Source organism: Sapajus apella, unplaced genomic scaffold (genome assembly GCF_009761245.1).
Source record: "Sapajus apella isolate SASKATOON/1434 unplaced genomic scaffold, GSC_monkey_1.0 scaffold83, whole genome shotgun sequence".
Lineage (NCBI taxonomy): Eukaryota > Metazoa > Chordata > Mammalia > Primates > Cebidae > Sapajus > Sapajus apella.
The window spans coordinates 1,617,853-1,624,560 of record NW_022437023.1 but is presented as its reverse complement, the minus strand read 5'-3'; positions in this window follow the sequence as shown (position 1 = coordinate 1,624,560).

The window sequence follows — 6,708 nt, the reverse complement described above, 5'->3', positions numbered from 1 at the left end:
TTTATTTATTTATGTATTTATTTTATTAAATATATATATATATAATTCTGGAGACAGGGTCTCACTCTCTCACCTAGACTGGAGTGCAGTGGCCCAATCTCGGCTCATGGCAACCTCCGCCTCTCAGGTTCAAGGGATTCTCCTGCCTCAGCCTCCCGAGTAGCTGGGATTACAGGTGCACGTCACTACCGCCAAGCAGTATCTCAAAAACAAATCTGCGATCTACTTAGCTAGGTGGTTCTGCTTAGGGGGTCTCCTCTGAGATTGCAGTTAAGATCTTGGCCAAGATTGCAGTTATCTGAAGGCTTGACGGGGCTGGAAGAGCCACTTGCTCGGTGGCTCACTCACATGGCTGTTGGCAGGGACCCTAGTTCCTCACCACGTGTACCTCTCCCTAGGGCTGCATGAGCCTCCTCATGACACGGTGGCTGGTCTCCCCAGAGTGAGTTATCCAGAGCCAGCAAGGCAGATGCTGTGATGCCTTTTATGACTTCCTTGGAAGCCACACATTGTCAGTTCTGCCATATCTTGTTGGTTAAGCAGGTCACCGTATACAATGTGGGAGGGACCACACAAAGGTGTGAGTGCCAGGAGGTGGGGACCCTGGGGCATCTTCTTGAGGCTGACTGCCATACAGGGAAGATCAGCAAGGGCTGGAGGAGATGGGAGCTGACCTACTCTGGGGACCTGCCCTGTGCTAAAAATTTCATGGGAGTAAAGATTGATGCCACTTCCTGGGGGCCAATGAGAGAGACAGTATCACATGGTGGTTAGATGTGCAGGCAGGGCCTTTGAAAGCTATGTGGCCCCTGAGAAGTTCCAGCAAGTGTAGTTTTGATGATTAAGAGAAATAGTGTGGGCTGTGCGTAGTGGCTCACACCTGTAATCCCAGCACTTTGGGAGACTGAGGCAGGCGGATCACCTGAGGTCAGGAGTTCGAGACCAGCCTGGCCAACATGGTGAAACCCCGTCTCTACCAAAAATACAAAAATTAGCTGGGAGTTGTGGTGGGCACCTGTAATCCCAGCTATTTGGGAGGTTGAGGCAGGAGAAGAGCTTGAACTTGGGAGGCAAAGGTTACCGTGAGCCGAGATGGTGCCACTGCACACACACAAAAAGAGAGAGAGAGAGAGAGAGAGAGAGAGAGAGAGTAGTGTGAATAAGGCACAGGGCCCGGCTGGGCATAGTGGCTCACGCCTGTAATCCCAGCACTTTGGGAAGCTGAGGCAGGTGGATCACCTGAGGTCAGGAGTTCGAGACTAGCCTGGCCAACATGGTGAAACCTCATCTCTACAAAAGTACAAAAATTAGCCAGGCATGTTGGCAGGTGCCTGTAATCCTAGTTACTTGGGAGACTGAGGTGGGAGAATCTCTTGAACCTGGGAGGCGGAGGTTGTAGTGAGGTGAGATCTCATCACTGTACTCTAGCCTGGGCAACAGAGAAAACTCTAAAAAAAAAAAAAAAAAAAAAAAAAAAAAGGCACAGGGCCCACAGGAAGTGCTCACTCAATGTCAGCTTCCAAGGCCAGGTGCAGTGGCTCATACCTGTAATCCCAACACTTTGGGAGGCTGAGGCAGGCAGATCGCTTGAGTCTAGGAGTTCAAGGGCAGCCTAGGCAACATGGCGAAACCTCCTATCAACGGAAAATAAAAAAATTAGCCGGGTGTGTGCTTGTAGTTCCAGCTACTCAAGAGGCTAAGGTGGGAGGGTCACTTGAGCCCTGGAGGTCAAGGCTGTAGTAAGCTGAGATGGTGCCACTTCACTCCGGCCCCGGTGATGGTGAGACCCTGTCTCAAACAACAACAAAGCCAGGTTCTGGTGAGGACAGGGTCAGAAAGACTGAGGGTCAAGTCCTCACTTTGCCGCTTGGTAGTTACAGTGCCTTCGCCATCAAATATCCATCTTAAAGGGTGTTGCGAGGATTGAGAGGAAATACACATAAAATGCTGACATGGTGCCTGGCACATCATAATTACTCAAATAAAGCTTTCTGATGGTTAATTTCTCTGTTCAGAATTCTCAGTGGCTTCCCCTTGCCTGGAGCACCAAGGGCATGCGAAGCGTGCCCCGACCTAGTTTTGCCAGCCAAATTTCACCTCTGCCCCTGTGCAATCCTGTTCCCACCACCCGACAGGCCATTCCCCTGCCCAGCCTCTTCCTTTTGTTCATCTTTTCCCAAGCCTTTCCCCCGGGAATCTCCCAGATAGGGCCTTACTTGCTTTTTACCCCAGAGCACTTTATGCCTCTCAGGTGTGTCCCTGCCTTGTTCCCTGTGCCAGGAGATGTGCTGGGCACAGCCTAGGGTGGCGGGAATCCACGAAAGGACAGCGTTGGTGACTCAGCTGAGACGAGGGTCTCTGGGGGCTAACTGGGGAGCAGAAGGGTAACCCACTGAGACAGGGGGCAGCCAGAGGAGGAGGAAGGGGAGAGCTGCCCCAGGGAGGCTGCCTGGAGGTGATGAGTGGTGTCTGCCGTCCACCCCTCCAGGATGTCCAGCTAGCAAAGGGTAGAAATTGAGTCTTTTTCATCTGCACACTTTAGGTGCTCAATAGTTAAATTAAAATTTGAATTTAGTTGGAAGAGTGTAATTTAAGCATTTGAGGAGTAATAAAATCTCTGCCTTTCCCCCAAATAAGCCCTATACTAGCTTGCTCAAGGTGCCTGAAATCCTCCTATCGAAATCATGCTCAGCTTAGAAGCTGGCATCTCCAGAAAGCTCCCGTTCCAACCTGCACTCAGCATGTTCCGTGGGAGGGTAACAAAGGGCCCATGAGTTCCGATTAACTGATCTGACAAACCATCTGTCAGCCACAGCCCTAAGCCACACTGTGAAACTGCCTAGGGTGGCACCAGCTTTTTATCTTCCTCAGGGTCCTCCCCTCATGCCCCCAAGTCACCCTGTCATGGTCCAGATTCTTCCCTGAGTGACTCCATCCCCAAGGTCGTCTCCCACCCCTGAGCCTCCCTCTCTGAGAGCCAAGGGCTGTCCTCAGGGCCCTCCTGGGGCTTCCTGGTGGGGAACAACGTGAGGCAGCAGAAGCTCTTGTTCAGAGTGTGGAGAGGAAATTGTCCCCGCCTCTGGGGACTCACTACCCCGGTAGGAATGTAGGGCCCTGCCCTGAGCCTTGGCTCCTGGAATGCAGGTGCAATTGTGTTGGGTGGAGTAAGGTGGGGTCATACAACCACAGGGCTCAGAGCTGCAAGGACTCCAAGAAATCAGTTGGTCCAGTCCCCTGCTGTTAGGCAGAGAGGGGACTGTTTATTGTCCATGGCTTTGAATGAGCGATTTCATGGTGGTATTATCCACCTCCCTGGATAATACCAGCAATCTCTCATGGGGAAGTGCTTCTTTTTTTTTTTTTTTTTTTTTTTTTTTTTGGGGAGGGGGTTTCGCTCTTTGTTACCCAGGCTGGAGTGCAATGGCGTGATCTCGGCTCACCGCAACCTCCGCCTCCTGGGTTCAAGCAATTCTCCTGCCTCAGCCTCCTGAGTAGCGGGGACTACAGGCACGCGCCACCATGCCCAGCTAATTTTTTGTAGTTTTTAGTAGAGATGGGGTTTCACCATGTTGACCAGGATGGTCTTGATCTCTTGACCTCGTGATCCACCCGCCTCGGCCTCCCAAAGTGCTGGGATTACAGGCGTGAGCCACCGCGCCCGGCGGGGAAGTGCTTCTTACCTGTGGTTTTTGCATTGGATGGTCTCACAACACGCCCAGGAGGGAGGGAGGGAGGGAGGGGTGCAGTACTGGTGAGCAAGATACAGGCTGGCTATCCCTGGACACCCTGACTCAAATGGCTCCAATGATGAGGACATTTATACTTACGGTAACAAGGTGGCCAGGGCGGGGTGTTTCCCATGCTGGTTAATTGAGTGACTCAACAGCATCATCAAGGACTAGATTGTTTTGAGCTTTCATTTCTGCCATTGCCAAGGTGTTGGCCATGTTTTTTCTCATGATCACAAGATGGCTGCCTGTCACCAGGCACTGTGTCTAAATGTGACACATGCAGTGAAAAGAGAGCAGCCTTCCCAGGAGCTTCCAGCAATATGTCTTCCTGTTTCAGTGGCCGCAATGACACTGTTGCGCTCATAATCTGATATTAGTGCAATGCTGGGAGACCATTACTTCCCCATGATTCTCTCATGTTTCTGGATATCAGGTGAACAGAGATTGTCTTTTTCTTTTTTGTTTTTTCTTTGGATATGTAATAACTTTACATATTGTGATTGTCTCTTTTCTTTCTTTCTTTTTTTTTTTTGAGACAAAGTTTCACTATTGTTGCCCAGGCTGGAGTAAAATGGTGTGATCTTGGCTTACCACAACCTCCACCTCCCGGGTTCAAGTGATTCTCCTGCCTCAGCCTCCCAAGTAGCTGGGATTACAGGCATGTGCCACCATGCCAGCCTAATTTGTTTGTATTTTTAGTAGAGATAGGGTTTCTCCATGTTGGTCAGGCTGGTCTCGAACTCCCAACTTCAGGTGATCCACCTGCCTCAGCCTCCCAAAGTGCTAGGATTAAAGGCCTGAACCACTGTGCTCAGCCTGATTGTCTCTTTTCTGTCTTTTCAGGGAGGTTTATTTATTGAACAGCCTTAGAAGATAATGTTTTCTTCCAGACCAAAGGGCAGGTTTGCTTAGGTCCCATTACAAAAGATTCAGGTTCCCGGCCAGATGTGGCTCATGCCTGTAATCCCAGCACTTTGGGAGGCCAAGCGGACAGATCATTTGAGGTCAGGAGTTCGGGACCAGCCTGGCCAACATGGCAAAACTTCATCTCTACTAAAAATACAAAAATTAGCCAGGCATGATGGTGAGCCCCTGTCGTCCCAGCTGCTCGGGAGGCTGAGGCGGGAGAACTGCTTGAACCCAGGAGCAGAGGTTGCTGTGAGCCAAGATCGAGCCACTGCACTCCAGCCTGGGCGACAGAGCAAGACTCAGTATCAAAAAAAAAAAAAAAAAAATAAAAAAAAGATTCAGGTCTCCTAAGCTCGGGGTTTCTCCCCTGCAGCAGCCCACTGCAGTCACATGACCACATCTTACAGCAGTGGAGGCTGGGAAATGTAATCTTTAGCTAGACAGTCATGTGCTTAGCTAAAATTTCCATTTCTTGTATGCGTGTGTGTATGTATGCATGTATTTTTGCTACAGAGTCTTGCTCTGTTGCCCAGGCTGGAATGCAGTGGTGCCATCACAGCTCACCGCAGCCTCAACCACCCAGGCTCAAGCAAACCTCCCACCTCAGCCTCCCAAGTAGCTGGGACCACACAGGTACACACAACCATGCCTGGCTATTTTTAAAATGTATGAGAAAGAGTTTTGCTCTGTTGCCCAGGCAGGAGTGCAATGGCATGATCCCAGCTCACTACAACCTCCGCTTCCTGGGTTCCAGTGATTCTCCTGCCTCAGCCTCCCAAGTAGCTGGGATTACAGGTGCCTGCCACCATGCCCAGCTAATTTTTTTATATTTTTAGTAGAGACGGGGTCTCACCATGTTGGCCAGGCTGGTCCTGAACTCCTGACCTCAGGTGATCCTTCTGCCTTGGCCTCCCAAAGTGCTGGGATGACAGGCGTGAGCCACTGTGCCTGGCCCATTCCTTATTATCTTAAAATGCAAGTATGTGGCTCAAGCCTGTAATCCCAGCACTTTGGGAGGCCGAGGCGGGTGGATCACGAGGTCAAGAGATGGAGACCATCCTGGTCAACATGGTGAAACCCCGTCTCTACTACTAAAAATACAAAAAATTAGCTGGGCATGGTGGTGCCTGCCTGTAATCCCGGCTACGCAGGAGGTGGAGGTTGCGGTGAGCCCAGATCGCGCCATTGCACTCTAGCCTGGGTAACATGAGTGAAACTCCGTCTCAAAAAAAAAAAAAAAAAAAAAAAAAAAATGCAAGTATGATCACACTAGTCTATGATCAAAAGTTGCTCACCACTGCTTTGAGAATAAAGACCAACAGGATTTTCATGACGAGGCAGAGCAGCTGCTCCTCCCTCATCCATTCTTTTCAATTTGTAGCTGGGCACAAGGCCACTTAAATAAAGATCCCAATTGGGACTGGGTAGGACTATGTGACTAAATCCTGGCCGGTTGGCAGACAGAAATGTAATATTCTTAGGTAGAGATGGTGCAGGGTTCTTTTGACCCTTCCTCTTGTCTGCTGATAAGAATGAAGACAAGATGGCTGACACCGTGGCAGCCATCTTGGACCAGCAGGAGGAAGCTGTTGCTGAGGCTGGTGGAGCACTACCATAGAAGAACATACACTGGCCCTAGATTGCCTGCCTACCTACCTTCTGGCTTTGGTTATGGAAAACAATTAAGTGCTGAGCTTGTTTGAGTCATTATTTTGCTTTTTCTCACAGACCAACAAATCCTGCCTGAATCACATGGTTCTGCTGGGTGCTTCCCCTTGCTTACTCTGCTCTAGCCACAGAGGTAGTGTTGAGTTTCTTCTGCACACCTACCTTCTTGACTCAGGGCCTTTGCACGTGCTCTTCTCTCTGCCTGCAGCACCCTCCTCATCACACTTTCCTGGTCACCTCCAACCCACCCTTTCAGGTGGAATGTTGCTTACTCCAGGAAGCCTTCTTTGACTGCAAAGTCATACCTAGAGTATTTTATAACTAGAGCAGATAATTTTCTTAAGGTTTTTTTGGACAGCATAAAGCAGATACATTTTTTTTTTTTTTTTTTTTTTTTTTT